This window comes from Platalea leucorodia (assembly GCF_965183815.1).
Source record: "Platalea leucorodia genome assembly, chromosome: 3".
NCBI classification, from domain to species: Eukaryota; Metazoa; Chordata; class Aves; order Pelecaniformes; family Threskiornithidae; genus Platalea; species Platalea leucorodia.
Genome location: NC_138825.1, coordinates 124,234,946 through 124,255,479, shown reverse-complemented (window position 1 = coordinate 124,255,479; position 20,534 = coordinate 124,234,946).

Below are 20,534 nucleotides of genomic sequence, written 5' to 3'. Positions count from 1 at the left end.
CAGGAGCAGCGCTTCCACTCCTGCTCTCACACCACCTGGGGACGGCAGAGGCAGGGAGGGGAGAGGACGTCAGGAGATGGTTGCAGGAGCCAGAAGCGAGCGGGACGTCCTGCTTGGAAAGTTCAGGGACTCAACCCCAAACGCTGTACAAAGAAAGCAGAGAAGCACATCACCTGCTGTAACTTACTTTCCTCTCCCTCCCACTCGCTCCCACCCGCGCTGTGATGACAAGCAAGTCTATGGTGCAGGAGAATCAGGCTCAAGGGAGGGGAGGTTCAGTCCTTATTGCAGACAGTTTGCACCCCCGTTATTCTAGTGTTGGCAGCCCTCACTCCAAGCCTATGCAGATGCAGCAAAACCAGGATCGTGTCCTCGATGCTGCCCAAGGACAGTGAATGCTTCACTCTTTGCTAGCTTGGGAGAGCCCTCTGCAAAGCCTGAATGAGTCTCACGGGACTGAAGGAGAGTGGGGACACGCTGCCTGACCTTGGGCTCCTCCAGCCCCACAGCAGGCAGGTCCAAACCCACAAGGGCTTTTTATTTCATTCTTGGGCCTCTGCCAAAAAGTATAAATGCAGGAGTGTATTTACCAGGCATTGGCTAGAAAGAAATTTTTAACACATATTTCTGTGGACATAGGAGGGAATTCTTTCCTCAGCCAGGGATCTAGACCTTACTTTTTGCAGCATTGCTGAAAATTCGAACATCTTCCAATAGATCTTGCAGGGTAGCGGCAGTTCCCAAAAGTGCAGATTCCCCCTCTTTGAATGCATCGGAATGGGCTTCCTGTTTCCGTGGGGAATGATACACACAAAACAATTAAAGTGATAATCTGGTATAGCAGTCTGTGGTTGCAGAAAGGCTGACACTCCCCAATTTGAGGCCAATATATGGACTCATCTTCAACCTCACCATAGCCACATCTTCAATAGCAACCTGTCTCACCTAGAAGGACTCTTTCGCTCTAGAGTGGGTGCACAGAAGAACAGACAGTGGGAAGGACTAGCATGAGGTTGAGGAAGAGCCACGCTGTCTCCCCAGCTGCGTGTCCACCGCCACCTGGACCGGCAGAGCTGGCAAGCAGGGCACTCCTTGCATCCCACGTCCCTGTTCTGGCTGCACCCTGCCTTTGAGTGACCTCTGATGGAAAGTCCTTGCCCAGCCCTTGCAGGGATCATGCCTTGTGCTAATGAGGTTTTGGGACACTCAGCTGAGACACCATTAGATGACAAGGGACAGCTTTATGCCCCAGGCAACTCACCAAGCCAACAGTCCCTTGGGGCTCTCTCCCATTCCCACACAGGGCAAATGATCATCCAGAGACACCCAAAGAAGAACAGCTGTGTGCAGGGTTGGAGCCTGAAACCAAACCCCTTCCTGACGCACAGAAGAAGCCAGGCTTCTATTTCTAGTGGCTCTCTCCACCCCCAGTCCATGTCCTCTTGGAAGGGCACCCAGAAAACGCCTTTTCCTCAATCCCCCCTAACCTTTGCGTCACTCCAATTAATATGGTCACTTACTGGGACATGGAGGACCCCACTGATGGGGGTTTATACCTTGCCCATCTCCCCTCTTCCCCTCTCACCTGCAGCACCCTGGACCAACAGGAGGAAGAAGGGGAAGAGCAGGTACAGGATCTTCATGGCTGACGCCTGGCCCAGATCTTCACAGGGCTGCAGAGGGGGACACCAAGGCAATAAGGACATAGAGGACCCCAGGTGGTGTAGAAGCCTGGGTACTGTGGTACACCAAACTGCAGAGGGGCTATGTCCAAGTAAAGCAGATGATGTTTCCTCTACCTTTCTCTTAAGAGCAGTTCCTAGGTCTGTACCACGCTCCATATCTTGGGAGTATTTCATGATGTCTCACTCTCTTGGAAACTGATTACCTAAGCTGATGTTTTTCCATTAACTTTCTCAAAGGTCTTTCATAGACCTTACCCAAAGCACAGACTGCAGACCTTGGGGCCAACTGTTGCCAATTCAACCAAAACAACATCCAGTGAACTTTGGAAAATGCAGATATAAAACGGCCATTGAAAGTTACAGAACTAATGAACTTTTACTCCCTCATGCTTCATGTATCAAACACTTTTCACATTAACAAAATACACATATATTCCCTGATTGCTGGAAAGACCCTAAGTTCCAAGGTTCTCTGAAGGTGCTAAATTCCTATGGCCTGAAATGGTCTGTCTCTAGGGTTGTCCCCAATCAAGGAATGAAACATGACATGATTTCAAGCAGATCAGAATTACTGCTTGTGACTTTCCTCTCTTATTTCTGCCTCTCCTTAACCAAGGACCAGAGCAGGGAAGGTTTGCACATCGGGAGATGCTTGTGTCAACCCTCAATGCCATGCCTATAGTCAGACTACATGAAAGAAAGGATCTAGGCTCTGGAATTTAGGGAAATGCATGTACCTGGAGAGGCCATGCCATATGAAGGGTTAGCTGGTGCTCTTCATCACCTCAGCCACTCCAAAGCTGGCTGCCCAAACCACCCTGCCCCGTCACCTCTGCTTCCTTGGGCTCAGGAAAGTCCTCCCAGCTCAGCTTGCGAGTGCTCGTCCTCAACTCAGTTCCCAGGCTTCCCAGCAAAGACACTCCCCAGCCCCACATTTCCTGCCCCTGGCCCGTGCAGCACCGACCCAGGGAGGAGCAAGGGGGCAGGGAAGTGTCTTGGTGGCCAGGAATGGAAACACAAGTCCACCTTTTGAGTCCACTGAAAGCCGGAAAGGATGGAAAATCTCTGTACTGCTGTGGGAGAAGCATCTCCTTACTTTGCTGAGGAACGTCCCCGTTCTCCCAGAACAGAAAGTCTTAGGGTCCCTCCTCCAGCATCAAGGCACCTTTCCCGTCTCTCCTTGACTCAGGAAAATCTGGTTCCATCTTCCACATGCTCTGGGCTCTTAAGACTCCTATGGAGGTTTGTATTCTCTTTCCCAGGCATCTCAGATGGCCTCATTATATGCACGGATACTTCCAGCAGGTTGTCATTTAGATGAGTCTAGGGTGATGGGACTTGAACAAAGAAGCTGAATGGGCAGTTTTCCAGAGAGGCACCCGGCAATTACCTACCTGATGAAGGTCTTGGTGTTCCGGCAGTAACGAACCCAGCAGGAATCACTGGCGTCCAGATGCCCTTGAGTCCAAGGAGTACTCTTTTGGCCAAAACAGCCCGGTTTTATACCACTGCTGGTGGGTGGGACACACGTTTATTGCTGCTGACACATCTCCCCTTGGCCAATCAGAAAGTGACCCATCTGTGTGGGGATGATGGGGCTGTACCTTATCCCTTCCTGATGCTGTGGGAGAGGCTGAGGTGCCTCCTGGGGGCTGTTGCAATCTTCACCGTTATCCTCATGCAACACGTCTTGTGACACCCCGTGCCACAGTGGGCACACGAGCTGCGGTGGCTCACCGTGAACTGCCTGGGATGGACAAAGCAGACTGGTTGGTGTAGACACTAGTAGCAACCAGTCCCATAAAAGGATAAAATATTTGTCTCTTCCTTTCCTCTCAGTTTACCTAGTAAGCAGGTAGTGTGTCACATGCAGGATCATGCAAAATATTTTCATCTTCTCCTCTTTTAACATTACAGGAACAGCTTCATCCTTGCCAAGGTGATTTGCATTTGACATGTCAGGATGTGAGAAGCATAAGGCTACCTTTCTGATGGCTGCTCAGATAAACAGTGAAGAGAGGAAAAGCAATCAGGTGAGACCACGGCTCACCTAATTCTGTCTGAATTCACTGCTCTTAAAACTGTCGCTCCTGGTACAAAACCCACAAATGTGCTTCAATAGAAAAAAGTGTCTGTGTAAAGGTATGCAAACTAAGGGAGACTACTGAGTGAAGGTGAAGGACTTATTAGGCCTTGGAGATGTGGACTTGATCAAGAGAGTTCGTGGATTTATAGGAGTTATGTGATGCTTCAGAAAGGTAAAGATCAAGGTGGGTCATGGAGGAACGGGTCACAGAGGAACAGTTCATGAGAAAAAAAGAGAAGCAAAGGATAACAGGGGCCAAGCTCATACAAGCAGGCTACTGGTCAATATGTTCCTCTGGCCATGCCCTACATCTAATCACCATAATTTGTCCTATATTCCTAGTAACCTTTATTTCTAGCTATTTTTTGTACAATCTGTCTATGGTGTGTCTGCATGGTTGTGCAGTCCTCTAGTAAACTTCGAGACAGAGTACTGGGTGTGGGAAAGAGTACCAAGAGTGCTGGTCCATTGTCCAGAGAGACCAAAGCTCCGGGATTTGGATCCTGGAGAGAACAAAGGGTCTTGGGGTTGGCTACATCAGAGAGAAAGGGTCTGGTGCCATCTATCAGAGACACGCATGATGGGGATTTTCCCTGAGTGGCAATCCATAGAAGTAGAATTGGGTGTCCGTGGTGGTATTTTCACGGGTATAAGGGTCCTGAGAGCGTCTTCATTCCTGGACTTCCACCGCATACTGCAGGGAGGCCATGGCTGGGTCCAACCACTGCCCAGGGGAACTACTTTGAGGTAGGGATCTTGTGCTGGACCCCACCAGAGCTGCAGCTTGGCCCTGCTGATCCAGACCTGGTCCTTGACCCACAGCTGATGTCCCTGCCTGGCCTTGGCCTGTGCCCACAGAGGTGCCCAATGCCCCAGGCTGAGGCTGCTCCCAGCCCCCCGTCCTGCCCTGCTCCCTGGCTGGGGACAGCGGCATGATCCCTGCCCTGCCAGCCTCTAGGGTGACTGCCCCATGGCAGTGCAGGGGACACCCCCACAGCCACCCTGAGCTGAGTGTCATCGATCTGCCCCAAGGCTCGCCCACAATGCTGGCCCACAGCCTGGCCCTGGGCTCCTAACTGACCTCCCCAGCCCAGCCCCAGGTCTTGAACCCCCCCCAGCGCTGACTCCCAACTCAATCCCAAGCTCCTGAGTGGCCCCCTGGCAAAGCCATCTGTCCCTATTTCCTCAGGGGCAGAATGACTTCCCCCACCACCCCAGCTACCCCTGAACCTCACAACACCCCCCTGGTGCCATGCACTCAGACCCCACAGCTGGGGATGGACCCAAGGCTGCCAGAGACCCATGGGGACTCCTGACCCAGCTTGGGACCCTGTGGACAACCATCAGGCACCCACTGAAGTTAGGGGGTTCATAGCAACCCCCCCATCCCTGACCCTGGATGTGAGGTGCAGGGATGCCCCTGCTGAGAGAGAAGGCTGGTGTTGGGGTCCCTGTGGGTCCCCCCACACACTGGGAGGGATGCTGCTGTGGCTTGGGGCCAACTTGGAGAGAGGGTAGGGTGTGTGTTTGTGGGTCCATGCCTATCGGGAATTCACCCTGTCTCCTCCACCTTTCCGTGCATGCAGAGAAAAGAGATGCACGCCCGCACATTGCTCCCTGAGGACACACGCACACACACTCCTTGGCAGTGGGAATGCAAACCACCACCTTGTATTGGGGACATTGGGGTAAGGGATTCCCATGGGACCGCGGTCTGGCTGTCCAGGGTTGCCGCCGTTCCCGGCCGTGCTTGGTGCCTTCACGCAGCATCGCCCCAACCACGCTGCGAGGGCATGGGCTGGTCTCAGAGGGCTGCTCAGAGATCGGCGCCGGGGACCCAGGAGCCCATCAGGGATACCATCGCCTGCGGAAAGAAAGGTCTGGCAGTGCCTGTCCCAACCAGGACAGCAGTGAGGGCTCAGGGATGTCCCCGTGCCCTTGGGTTGCATATTCTCCCCTCTTTGTCCAACAGCCTCACCTCTAACCCCAACAGGCAGCAACCTCAGCCCTTCGGGCAGCCGTGAACATACCTCCGACAGCAGAAGACTTGCTCAGAGCAAATGCCAATGCGACCGATCCCCGGAGGGCATGACCTGTGAGAGCAGAAGCCCCCGCGGCGCTCACAGTCCTGGGGCAATCCTCGAGCGAGGGACAGCCCTGCAGAGCACAGAAAAAGGAGACCTTTGGCATGGCCCTGCTGAGATGCTGAGTGCAGCCCCTGGTCCCTGTGTGGCCAGCATTAGCCCACCACTGATTGTCCCCTGCCACAAATGCCCAGGCAGGCATCTGCAGCAGAAATCAAGGTGATGTTTATGGCACTTAGGTGGGACACACTCACTACCATCCCTCAGCAGCCTCTAGGAAAGGCTCTCCAACAAGTCTGCTGGGTCCCTCCTGGCACAAGGGAGGGCTCCGAGGGTAGAAGCAGGATCTGCCGTTCTCCGTCCTCCCCCTCCTCTCCAGCAGGGCTGCTGTGTCCAATGCTGCTGACTCAGAAAGGCAAGGGCCAGGAGGTACAAAGATAGCACATCCTCATCTATGGAGCACAAGAGCTTTGCAACAAAGTCCCAGCTCTTGTCCCAGCTGCAGAACCTGCAGCAGGAGCCTTTTCTTAAAGGTATGGGGTGTGACGGACCCCAAGGGGGATGCCACAGCAACCAGGAAAAGTCACACGTGACTCATCATCTCAGCTGGCAAATCCTCCCTACAAAATATTGACAAAGGACAAATCCTCCATGTGCCCCCCACACCATTTCTTACCTGCTGCTCCCTGGAGCATCAGGAGGAGGAAAGCACAGAGGAGGGGAAGGATCCGCATGGCTGGCAGTCGCTGGCAGGGATGCAGCTCTGGGGAGAAGAGAAAGGGGGCAGAGATGAACAGGACAGTCCCTGACGGCGTGCCGTGTAGCACCTGCACAGGGACGGGACTGAGGAGAGGGGACAGCCCATCCAGGAGGAGACGTGACCAGTCACCGGTGGGAGGATGCGCTCGAGAGCCTGGGGGTAGGAGCCTCCCGCAGCTTCTCAGCTCCCGGCGGCAGCAGCAGCAGCAGTTTGGTCCCAGCCAGCTGGTCTCTCCACGTGGCAAAGTGTCCCTTGGGATGGCTGACACCTCAAAACATCCAGCTTAAAAGCTCCTTTTCCTGCTTATCCCCCCCGCCAGAGAAAAAGAGGCATCGCTTTCCTCTTCTAACACCTCTGAGAAGGATTCCCAGGCCTCCAGCCAGGGGTCTTGTGTCATCCCACCTTGCGTAAGGGGCATTCGGCGCTGTGGTTTGCTGGACACGTCTTGGGACACACTGCATCCCTGTTCGTTAGACCTTGGCAAGCAATCTGCTTTCGCAACACAAAGGAGCTCTGTATTCCTCCCCCCAAGTGAAGCTTGCTCTTTATGCTTCACTTGAAAATAACTGGGAAGACGCCACATGGGATGACATCTCCGTCCAACTGGCAATCCCATGAATGACAAGCTTTAATTGTGACTTTGTTGTGTTAAGAGTTTGCTGTGTGTAACCCTTTATTGGTTCTTAGCGTATTGATGGCCCCATCTTTGTATACTTTTTCAACCTTGTTGCAGATTCAGCAAGCATATGTATATATGTGTGTATGTATATAAAAAACATGCTCATGCATAATGTATATTTGCGGAGTGGTTACATGAATATACCTTTTATCATCATATTTCATTGCTCTTTCCAGCCTCAATTTCTCCCCTCAGCGAGGGAAATTGCACAAAGTATTTGCAGGTCTGACTCTGGGGGAATCTCTTGGCAGCCAACACTACGCTGCCATGGTGGTTAGGAGCAGGGCGCTCAGGACAGCTCCTCATTTCCTCCATCACCCCAAAACTAAGCTAGTGCATGTGTTGAAAAGCAACAGCACAACTGCCACCTTAACGAAACTCTGTAAGGAGCCTGACCACCAGATGCAGCTGCTCCCAGCCCATGTCCTCCTGTGACTCTGATGCCATGACAGCTCAACAGACAAAAAATGTTTGGACCAAGGTCTTTTCCCTTTTTCTGGCTGCAGCTGTAGGATCAGCATGCCATCAGGATAAGTGACAGTCCTTGCCTGGCAGGAGGGGGCTGTGCTGCATGCCTGAGTTTTGTGTTGCCTGTTGAGATGTTTGAAAGGGTACTCATGATTCTCCCAGCTACCAGGGGCTGCCTGCTGGGGATTTTGGCCGTGGAGGTTGGCAGCTGGGTTTTTCCTTCTCCCACCTTGTCAAGATGCCAGTGCCTGTGTGATCCAGCCACTGCAGAAATGTTGGAAGACAGCTGCTGCATGCTTGGACAAAGCAGAAGAGCCATGGACCCAGCAGGTTGGTCTGGGACTTTGCTGGGAGACAGAAGTCCTCTTGCAGGGGCTCACCTGTGACACAAGGATGGGAGCTGTGGAGGGTCCAGGAGGAGGCCACCGGCTGTTGCTCTTCCAAGGTGCCATCCTGCTTAGCACAACAGCTTGTCAATGCCTGCTGGACGAGGTGACACAGTTGAAACAAGAGCACTTGTCAACACATACCAGGGGCAGGACTCAGCTGGCCACATGCAGATTTTTGCAGTGATGAAGCAGTTGGGCTGAGCTCTTCATCTTCATCTCCCGCTCCTTCCACAGCAGATGGAGCACAAGTCATGTCATCCTCATGGTGATGTCCAAAACAGGCCTGGTGAATCCCACTTAAAAAACTCCTGTTTCTCTGCCATGGTCTATAAAGGGAACTTACCATGACCAGCTCTGACACAGATGTCTGTATCATTGTCATCGAATGTTAAGTGCAGATGAAACCACCTTGGATGACACTGGCTTCTCTGAATAGACTTCCAATCTATTCGCCAGTCCCTCCTGAAACAAGAAAACTGCTAATTCCACAGCCTGCTTCTAAGGAAATGTTATTTCTGTGTACTGTGATTACAAGAAGGACACTGAAAGTTGGTCCCCTCCCATGATATTTCGGACTCATGCAAACCAACACTAAACCAGTCTATTCCTCAGGCCAGCCGTCTCAGCCTTACCCCTGCGTAGCTGCATCCAAGCTGTTTATGGGGACTGGTCTTGCCCCATACACACCCAAGTCCTCCCTGAACATTTGTGTGTGCTCACCTTGAGGTAAGACTGAGCTCACAACTCCACGTCCTGCTCCACATTCATCATCTCTGTGACAGATGTCAGTCCACACCAAGCAGCATACTATGGAAAAGAGAGACCCAGACAGTGCTGCTAACACTGCTGTGCCTCCAGTGAGGTGCTGGGAGCGTCTGTCTTCTCCAGTGAAGCTTCATGTGCAAAGAGGGCTGCTGAGTCACTGGGGTGAACAGATCTCCTGTTCTTCATGCCTTTGTGCCATGAAACAATGATGTCCTCTCTCAGACCTGCACAGAGAGAGAGGGGCTGTGCTAAAAGAGTGACAGCAGTACCATTGGGGGATGTAGTAGAGTCCTAGTAGCACAAACTGTGATTTTGCATGACCAGCCATTCCACCAAGGGCTTGATGTGTATCTGCAATGAGCTTTAGATGCTGCACACCCTTACATTTGGCCATGGCATGGCCAGTCCCACTCCACTAGTTCTGGTGCTATCTGTATGGTATTTTCTATTCCATCCTCAGCAGCATCTCTGCCTCCTGGGAAGAGCTGTGAGATGAATTCAAATATGTGCAGAGTGCTGGGGAGATGGAAATGGGGTAAGAAGCAGGGAGGAGACGTGCAGCATGGATTCTAGAAGGTGAGGTTTCAGCCTGTGTTTCACTCTCAGCTGGCTCTTGAAGCCATTCCCCAGCGATAAATGCAAGGGCAGCAATTTGTGGCAGTGAGCTAAAAGCGTGATGATACAGTATTCTGCGTGATGCTAGCTACAGACACTGGATCATCTCCAGAGCTGAATCTAAAATAATAAGGGCTGAACCCTCTCTGCAAAGTCTTCGGTCCTTGAGCAAAACATCTTGTGCCATTCCAGTTTGTGAAAGAAACACTCACCTACTGTGGATTGTGCAAAACTTCTTAGGACATAAACTGTAAATTGCTGGTTTGGTTCCACTTGGCAACTTCCTCAGGTCTCCATCCAGGGGAATCCCTGCGAGGTGGCCGTTGGCCCAGTTTCCTGCCCTTCACAAGGCTGTGGTTTCAATGGTGGCAGAGTCATTTGCAGAAGCATCTGCTTTGAAGGGAGGCTGGATGCTTTGACACAAATGGCAAGCTCGGGGCTTCGAGTCAGTCCTTTGCATGTAGGCACTTGGGTTGGTTGTTTCCCTTAAAAGCCAAGTGAAAGGTCCTGCACCTGGGTCAGGGCAACCCCCAGTATCAATACAGGATGGGGGATGAAGGGATTGAGAACAGCCCTGAGGAGAAGAACTTGGGGCTACTGATGATTGAAAAGTTGGACATGAGCCGGCAATGTGCTCTCACAGCCCAGAAAGCCCAGCGTCTCCTGGGCTGCATCCCCCGCAGCGTGGGCAGCGGGGCGAGGGAGGGGATTCTGCCCCTCTGCCCCGCTCTGGGGAGACCCCCTGGAGCCCTGCGTCCAGCTTGGGGGTCCTCAGCACGGGAAGGACATGGAGCTGTGGGAGCGGGGCCAGGGGAGGCCACCAAAATGATCAAAGGGCTGGAGCACCTCTGCTATGAGGAAAGGCTGAGAGAGCTGCGGGTGTTCAGCCTGGAGAAGAGAAGGCTGCGGGGAGACCTTATTGTGGCCTTTCAATACTTAAAGGGGGCTTATAAGAAAGGTGGAGACAGATTTTTCTAATGGCGCCTGTTGTGCTAGAACAAGGGGTAATGGTTTTAAACTAAAGGAGGGTAGATTCAGGCTAGATAGAAGGAAGAAATTTTTTACGATGAGGGTGGTGAAACACTGGAACAGGTTGTCCGGAGAGGTGGTAGATGCCCCAACCTTGGAAACATTCAAGGTCAGGTTGGACAGGGCTCTGAGCAACCTGATCTGGTTGTAGATGTCCCCGCTCATTGCAGGGGGGATGGACTAGATGACCTTTAAAGGTCCCTTCAAACCCAAACTATTCTATGATTCTATGATTCTATGATTCTGTGATTAGTGTTCCTACCTTTGCTGAGCATCCATGAGTGCTGCCTTTCACACAGGCCACAGGAGAGCTGAGGTCGGTTCCCACTGTATTTCAGAGATGCATGTATTCCCCTTACCCCCAAAGATGTTCCCTAAGAGCAGCTAGCCCAGCCTGGCCATGTTTGCTATTAAATTCCCTCTGTTTGTGGGAAAGGGTTGCTACATCCAGTCTGATTTTTCAGAAGGGTCCTTGGCCTGTGCTAAGCCCCAGGGTTATTCTGGCACAGTGCTTGCTGGCGGGAGCTCAGTCCCTGGCAATAGCTGGGCAGGGCTCAGGAGACAGCGTGAGCACAGGACAGTTGTGAACAAACAAAGGCTACCCGGCTTTGGAGGCTGAGCTTGGCTGTACGTGCACAAATTCTGCCCTGCCAGCTGGTCTCAGGGCAGAAAACTATCTACTGCCTGCAGCCACGGAGTGCTAGTCTGGAAGCTGACTGCTCTGCACAAGGATGCTCCTGACCATGCAAGAGCAGCTGCAGAGACAGGAGCTCACTGAGCAACCTGCACCTTCTGAGTTTTCTATTAGGGTTCAGGGCAGGGCAGGAGAAACCTCTTGCAAGAAGAGTGATTTAAGTAGCAGGGGTATTGGCCTTCTGTACATTTTGTCTAATTTCTCAATGTCGTAGGTCTAACTCCGATCTCCTGATTTGCTACTGCAGCTGATATAAATTTTGCAGATTTACTCCAAATTTATACCAGCCAAAATAACCACGGGTAAAACCAAGCTTCAAGTCTTAAAATGGGGTCACCTGCCTGCTTTTGTTCTCCTCAGTGTCTCCTCCTTAGTTTACATAACAAAGCAGGACACTCTTCCCAGGTCTTAAACTTCTGGACTAGGAGGTGGGAAAGTTTTCAGAGCGGAGGTGCTATGAAGCATCACACTGGAGAAGATTTGCAGGCTCCCTATGGAAACGGTGACTGACCCCAGCTTTGGTCACGGCAGAGGATTCCTAGCAGGCATGAGTGGAGAACATGCCAGCACTCATTCAATCAGCAACCCAAGAGGGGAAAATATTTTGGTAAATGAAGCATTCCTGGTAGGTTTAACCTGATTTCAGAATTCGTGCTCAAATTTCTAAAGGCAAATAACACTTCTAAAGAAAAGAATGACAACACCACGCACAGCTGCCATACAGCCTCCCCAGATCTTGCATTTATTGAAAGAAGAATGTCAAATTCTTGATGACCGGTACAACGGTTCCCTGAATCCAACGATGTGAGAAGCGATCATCCCCAGATCCCTGGAGATCCTGTGCAATTAACCACACTACAACCTACACAAAGGAAAGAATATTTCAGGGTTTTCAGGCCTATGTTGATGGGGAAAATCCCACTACGCAGGACTTAACTGAAAATTTGGAAAGTCATCTTTGCCCTGGTTAAATCCTAAACTTACCATTTACAGCAAGAATGCCCCGAACGACACACCCCCAGATAAGCGTTGCCACGAGGGCACATCCCAGGGAAGCAGAAAGTCCCACGATATCCACATCGCATAAAAGGTCTTTGAGGTTTTGCAAAGCCTGTACCATAAAAAAAAAAAAAAAAAAAAAAAGGCAAGAGACAGTTATTTTCTGTCAGGGTTTTGCATTTTGCTAAATTCCTGTGGGCTGACACCATGCCACGCTGGTGCCCAAAGTCATGACAGTCCTAATGAAACCCTCAGAGGAGGAGGTCCATGGGCAGAATAATCAAGCAAATGCTCTAATCCCTTCTTCAAGTGTAAGAACTGTGTCTTCAAGCCCAGGACTCCCTTAGGAACTCAGATTTCAGGGACAGACACCAGAGACCTGATAGAAAACAGTAAGTGGACACTTACCAGCTCTCAAAGTCTTGCAGGTCACAATTAAGGAAAGATGCACCAGCTCAGCTGGGAGGCTGCCACTTCAAGGGGCAGAAAGATGAGGATTTCTGTGCGCCTGGATTTCCATAGATTTGGCCTGTTTGCCTCCCTATAAATTTCACCCATGTCTCAAAACAGGTCCTAGTGTCTAGCAGTCCATATAGATGGCTCCCATAGATGGGTAAACTCAACAATGCAGTACCCAGAAAATCCCAGGCAGCAATAAAGGAGTGCTGGGAATCATAGAATGCTTCGGGATGGAAGAGACCTTTAAAGGCCATCCAGTCCAATCCCCCTGCAATGGGCAGGGACATCTTCAGCCAGATCAGGTTGCTCAGAGCCCCGTCCAGCCTGGCCTTCAATGTTTCCAAGGATGAGGCATCTCCCACCTCTCTGGGCAACCTGTGCCATTGTTTCACTATCCTCATTGTAAAAAATTTCTTCCTTATACCTAGTCTGAATCTCCCCTCTTTTAGTTTAAAACCATTCCCCCTTGTCTTATTGCTACAGGCCCTGCTAAAAAGTCTGTCCCCATCTTTCTTATAAGCCCCCTTTAAGTACTGAAAGGCTGCAATAAGGCCTCCCCGCAGCCTTCTCCTCTCCAGGCTGAACACCCCCAGCTCTCAGCCTTTCCTCACAGGAGAGGTGCTCCAGCCCTCTGATCATTTTTGTGGACATTTTTGTGGGGAAGGCTGAATAAAACATTTTTGGTCCCAAACTATGTGTCTGTGGGACATTGCAGAGATGATTGTGAGCAGTCTCAGCTCTCAGAAACACTTTTTTCTAGATAAATTTCTTGCTTTACCATAGCCAGAAGATAGGTCCTACTGAAAACAGCCCAAATGTCCACCGTCTGTATCTGTATGTTGAATAAGGACATGAAACAACCGCTCCAGTCCAGACCAAAGGAACACTTTGCCCAATATTCTGCCTATAAGAACTGCCCTAAGTAAAGGCCCAGGTAAGAATAAGATCAGGCAAGTATATATGACACTTCTCCCATGGTCTTGGTCTTCTGCAATTCATCACAGTCTTTTCCCATCCTTACTCCCCAGAGGGCACTTTCCATCCTATTCCCACAGAGATCAACCCTAAGCCCCCTCTGGCACTTGTTTGTGCACGCAGTGCCCTGCAGTGTAATTGTGCCATTTTCAGGGATGGTGTTTAAACACAGTCCCCTTTTCTGGACAACAAGGTGGGGTTGGGGTTCCAGACTCCTTTGCAACCCCTCAAAAGGCACAGCCTTACACCACCACTTATGGTTGCACAGGCTTCTCCACCGAGCAGAAGCTACCAGTAACATTTCAATCTTAACTCACGATCTTCTGCCTCCCCACCCCAAGTACAAGGTCCTGAAGCAAAGAATATTTGGAAAGCATGGGACCAGATTCCTTTTTTTTCTGTGTGGCTTAAGAATATTTGATTATGAGTGGTTTGTTGTAGGGTGACCCAGAGACAAAGTGATTTAAGTATAAGAGTCTGAAAGCTTTAATGGGGAAAATGCTGGTGCTGAATGGTAATTTTGGGGCTGCCCCTAGTGCTTTCAACTCAGACTGGATTTTCAGAGGAATAGCAAAGGCACTGAATTGATGGCTGGAGTGTTTGCCTGCTAATTTCACATATTATCTGTAATCTGACAATAAGTTTTGATGATATGTGTGAAGATTCTTTGCAGCAGGCAGCTTGGCCGCTTCCCAAAGGAGACAGGAGACCTTTATAAGACACCGGTATCTCCTATATAGCTCTTCATCTTCATTTACACCTTACCTGCAGCTCCGTGAAATACCACCAAGAGGAGAGCAAAGAGAAAGGAAAGGATTTTCATGGCAGAGGGTGGACCGGGAACTCCCGTCACTACAGAGAAAGGAGACCAAGACATTAGTAAGAGGTTGTCCCTCCACAATCATAGTGGGCTGAGAAGTGACATAGAGAAATGTTCTTCAAGACCAAGCGTTATCTAGCAGAGGTATTACACACTTTCTTTATAATAATGTCTATTGTCCTAAGGGTTCCCTGGAGCATACATAGGATTGTGTCACAGGAAGAAACTTCTGTGCAGAAAGATACAATTTTAAATCCTCTTTTAATTAATGTATTAATTAGCCAGGTATTTATCCTAGATTGCTTGATACTTTGCAATACATTGCAATAAATTTTATTTGCCTTGTGGAAGTTAAAGGTGTCAATTCAGAAAGAAAAATAAGACAATTTTTGCTATACTTATACAAAAAAACCTAATGTGCATTCTCAAGATTTTCTAATTAAAAAAAAAAAAAGCAGAAAAAATTCCTTCACAGTTAAGTTACAACCCAGCTTCTCCCTATTCTTGCTTAGAGGTTGTTGCTTTTCCTTCACCTCAAGAATTACATGATTTCCAGGATAAATTTCTGAGTGTTTGTGTTTCCTCTCAGCTCTCTTCCCACAGCCAACAAAAACTCTTCTCCCTTATCAATACCTGAAATCTCTAGAACTGATTCTTGATAGACTGGAGTCACTGCACAGTTAAGGCTATAATAGTGAAATGCAGCTATACATGAAAGATATAAAGTCTCCGCCCTGTTTAAGAAGGACAGAACTTTTTAAGAGAGGCTGAAAAATGAGAAGATTTTGGTTGTTACCAGGTAAGAGGAGGCTCTAGGTTGGAACAGTCCTTGGATCAGTGTCAGCCACCCAGGTGCACTAAGATGAAGGAGCAAAACTTGACTTTATGCTGTTTCTGGAGGGTGGTGAAGGATGCTTGCTCTTCACAGCCTTCTGGTGGCCAATCAGACAATCCCCGCAGCTCTGGGGAGCATTGGGGAGGTCCAATGAATCCTCTCCGTTACCATCCTCCTATGAGGAACCAAGGTATCGTTTTCAAAATATTGCAGCATCGCTTCGGGAAATGTGCTGAACTGCATGCAAACCGCCTTGGGCCACCTCCGTTTCTGCAACGTGTTTGGCCACAGCAGCTCGCTCAAGGTTTCTGTGCCATGTATGCTTACCGGTTGAGGCTTGGTGGTAGTTACTCTCCAGCACGATACAAACAGCTATACAGGCTGCCGTGCTGCTGGATGGTCATTCTGCACAGCTTGTTTGGACGCTGATGCTGTGTGATGGGATCCCTCGGGGAAATGGTACATAGGGGGGTCTGGTGGGATTTACCCACCAGATGTCCACTCAGACATCCACAGAGCAGGTATCTTGCTAAGGCATGTCCCTCATTCATGACTTTTGGTCCCTGTGGCATGGAAGAAAATCATAAACCTGAAGCTATCTTGAAGCTGCTCGGTTCGGGTAGGTTTCAGGGTTAGCACGATCAGCGCCAGTTGTTACTCAATTTAACTGCCCTTTGAGCACAGAAGTATTTGCTGCTTGATGGTCATACGTCTGCTAGGAAGGTAACCTGCACCAGGTTTATCTCCAGGCCAAAAGGCAGAGTCTAGCCATGCCCATAGTATTAAACTCAGTCTCCAGCATGGATCGGCTTCACCTAAATTGCCTGCCAGGAATGGTCCCTGGTCTCTGCCAGCTTTTAGACTGCATCTGGAAATTGCAGGGAGAGCACAAGAGCCAAGCTTGTGCCAGGGGCAGCTCTACGGCTAAATTATGGAACGGTGTTGTACCTAAGCTTGCCTTTGCTCTTGTAAATTGAAAAGAAAAGAGAAGAAAAAAGTTGATTTTAATATAACGTCATCCAGTCATTTGAGGGATATGCAATGATTTCTAGCTCTAGCTATTAATTTTGCTTTCTGCAGCAATGCGCTTCAGGTTTTGATGAGGGTAGTCATATGTATCTGAGTGTTATTAACGAACTAGCCAGTTATTTCATTTGCCAAATAAATCCCAGCAGGAATTTCTCCTTAGATGCCCACAGCTCTCTAGTGGGGAAGCACTGTCTCCATCTGTTTTCAGAGATTTCGTATTAATTCCTTACAAATGTGAAAATATGTCACCATAAAAAGAAAAATAATCATCAGCTGGAATTAGGTTAAAAAGAACCCCATTAAATGGGAAGTTAGTGTTTCTTTGGAATGTGAGAAAGAGGATTAATGAGCTGTAATATTAATATATTACATTATTTCTGCTGTTGGAAGGGAAAATTTGGAGAATTCTATTTTGATTAAGAACATGCAAAAGAACTGCAATAGGGAATGGTAGGAAAAAAATAGGAAAGTAAAACAGAAATCTAATAGTTATGAGTAAAAAACAAAAAAGGAAAAGGTGCTTTTTTTTTTTTTTTAACTTTTGCACCAAAAAAATATTCAGTACTAATTACCTGTACCATATATAAGACATTTTAAGCCACAGCTATTTATGGAAATCATTCCTAGAACCACCCCAACGATGTGATGTTTTAAATCTTCTTTTTCATTTTCCCTCATACTGGTTTTCCAGGAACCTTCCTCTTTGGTATGAGCCGTGGTAAGCTTGAATAAGAAACCGATGCTGGGTGAAGTTGTCAGACGTGGGCAGGAGTGTTTGTTTATTCTTCTGTAGCTTCTGCTGCTGTTGGTCTACCTTTTCAAGGAGATACTGGAGCAACAGTTGCTGTCTTCCATATTTCAAGGACTAGGTGTAAGGACTGTCACGTGCTTGGATGCTCCCAATACCATACACCTGGAAAGGACCTGTAGGTCTATGCCAGCTTTCTTTAATTAATTTGAGGGGTCAGACAATGCTGCTTATCATCTGTGCTTGAGCAGGGTGGTGTCACCAGGCTGAGGCACAGAGGCACAAAAGACAGGAAAGGCAGTTTTTGGGTGCCTCACGGGACCCCAAAGCGTGTACAGTGGTGTAAATGCACCTTCCACGTTCTGCGATGCCTGTAGGCAGAGCTTGGCCACAAGCTCAGGGGCAGACTTATAGGTTGTGCAATCCTTTGTTAAAAGAGATGATAAGTTCTTCCCTGCTGTCTTACAGCACAGCCTCCTGGACCTCTGTGATATTGCCAGAGTTGAGGAGAAAGCAATCTCTGCCTTGACGGATCTCTGGCAGGTTTTCCAATGTGCCTCTCAGGTAGAAAAGAGGGGAAAGCCTCCTTCTGCCTGAAGTTTCTGGTGCCCAGCAGGATTAGACCCTGGGACCTTTTGGCAATGGGCTATCAAGAAGAGGAAGGCTGGAAGATCACCACAGTTTCCTTTTGGTGAGTCTTTCCATGCTCAGCCATGGGTGGATTTTGATCTTCATGATGTCAGAAGTTGGTGCAATGATTTCAGCAGATTTTCTTCTGATTTACACCTCTCAGAATAGTGAGGAGAAGAATATGGTCTTAAACTGTAGAAGACATTGCTCTGGTTACATTTACCTTTTTAGCTTGAATATATTTGCTCCTGATCTCTCTCCAAATGCAGAGGTTTTTATAGACCTCGAGGCTAACCTAGTTGTGGTTAAAGCTTTCTTCGCTGCCCACCCTGGGCTCACTGCAGTTTCTGCACCTCCAAGAACATGAAGCAGTAGCTTAGGTCTTGTGAGTGATGAGTCTGTCAACACTCAGGTGGCACAGTTGGCAAAACAGGGACTTACTGGGGTAACAATTCTGCAAAGCAAAGCCATCTGATGAGAGATGTTCCAGAGACCAACTAAATTATTTAAATAGTTAATGAATTGAGGATGGAAAGGGTTTCAGCATCTCAACAAAAGCCAAAGCCCATGGAGGCTTGCATCAATGGGCACCCAACTCATAAAAGCTGAGGAATGTGTGAGCAATCCTACCAGGGTGTTTCCCAGAGGTTTCTCCATGAGAAAGCTCTCAGCAGCTGAAGTGCCCGCTGTCACCTTTGCATGGGCGTTGCCATCAAGCAGGTCAGGCCATGGGCTCTTCCAAGGGCTGCACATTTTGGTTCACAGCTCATAACTGAGGAGAAAAATGGTTTACAGAGTCATTGCTTGCAATTAACCGCCACAGTCAGAAGCATATTGCCATTGGCCTGGCTCCAGACACTGCTCACCATCCCTTGCCTGTCTCTGGATACCATTTATCCTTCTTTTTTGCAAGCCCTTTTCATGCCTTTTCTTTGCTTCTCTTTACCTTCTCTTTCCATGCCTTCCCTGCTGTTCAGGGAGAGTATGTGAGGCTGGGCGCTGTCTGTGGGCAAGTCCTCCCATTTTGCCCCAGCATCCATAATTGCAAAAGCAGGAATGTTGCGGGGGACATCCTTACTCATCCTTCCAATACCCATGTGAGCAGCGCCTGCTGTCCGTGAACTTGCCTAACCCTTTTCAGACCTGCTGGTGTTTTCTACCTCCACAGCCTCCTGTGCCAGTGATGTCCAGAAATTCACTGCCCTGCTCAGCAACTTTATTTTTATTATAGCCTTTACTATCTTGCCATGGACAGAAGAGAGTACTGTGCTACAGCATACCACCCCTAAGTGCCCTGCTATTCCTTTCTCATCAAGGACCCCCCCAATGGCTTCCTGCTTTCCATGCATTTACTGACATTTCTACTATCAGTTCAGGTGTCTGTTGCAAAAGCATCTTCAGTTTCCTTTTTAGCCCTCTTTCCTACCTGAATCTGGCCTGGCACGTTTTATGGGAGCTGCTGTTCTCTTCTGTCAGCTGTTTGTTCACCACTGAGCTCTTCCCTTCGGGAGCCTCCCTTGACTTGCCCTTCATGCCCTGCAGGGATTTTTCTTAGACCTCTTTGTTTTCTTCCCCAGCCAAAGCAAATATTTTACTGAGGTTTCTAGCACAGCCTTCTTCACATCTTTCAGGCCGCCTGCAGGCTTCTTGCTCCTCTGGACTGCTCCTTTTGGTGCTTTTCTTTCCTCATTTTTGCTTTTTTTGAGATTAAATATTCACATGTCAAATGTATTTGGTCCCACAACATGGTTAAGTACTATGGTCATTTTTACAGAGCAGCTCTCTCACAAACAATTTTTGAATTAGGTCCTTTGCACCACTCAGGACCAAATCCAGGAAGGCAACTCTTCTCGTTGGTGCCAGGACTAGTTGTTTTAAGAATCACCCTTTTACTGCAACAAAAATTTGATCTCTGCATCTCCTAACATCATCCACAATCACCCCTCATGACTGCTCTGCTGCATCACCTCGAGCAGGGGAATGATCTGCAAAAGATGTGACCCGCTATCTGGGTCCATCAGGGAGGGACTATTGCTTAAACCCTTCTCTAAGGTGTTGAGAAATATTTGCAGCTGGGGTGTGTAGCAAAACACAGGTTGAAGCAGGTGCACACAGGTGGCTCAACATGTGAGGGATGGCTGAGTCCATGTGATATCATCCGTAGGCAAGCCAAGACTCCCTTTGCCTTCGCTACCTCCTCTCCTATCCACGGGGACAGTGCTAATTGGGGCATGTAGTTGTGCAGGTGATTTTGATGGTCCTCATTGTCCCTGTCCACTGGATGAGTAACACATGGGCTGTCCAGCTCCCCGGTTTCGCTGGGCTTCACTGAGCCCCAGATCGTGAACCCCCTTCAAATGATGAAGGCATTTCCAGGTCAGTATAGCCCTAACTTTTACATTATCCATCTTTCACATGGAGTGAATCTTCCTGAGTTCTGTGAAGAAGAGATTTTTTCCATGCCTGCCCCATGATGGCTATGACACGGCTATTCAGATTTCTGGGATGCGGTGGCCAGCAATCACGCTCTACACCAAAGCATCAATTGTCCCCAGTTGTTGGTCACAATTAAGAATGATTTTGCATGCTATTTTGTTAATGATGCTTGCATTTATTTTCAAAGGGGATAAACAATTCAGGACGTCACAGCACAACTCCCAAGATCTTTCTCCTCCTCCTGGCTGTGGGTGACCAGGAGGCAATGACCTTGCTGACACTTCCCTGTTCTGCACCCCATTTTCTTCACCAGTGCAACGTGAGCAGCAATTCTTGCATGCTCTGTAAA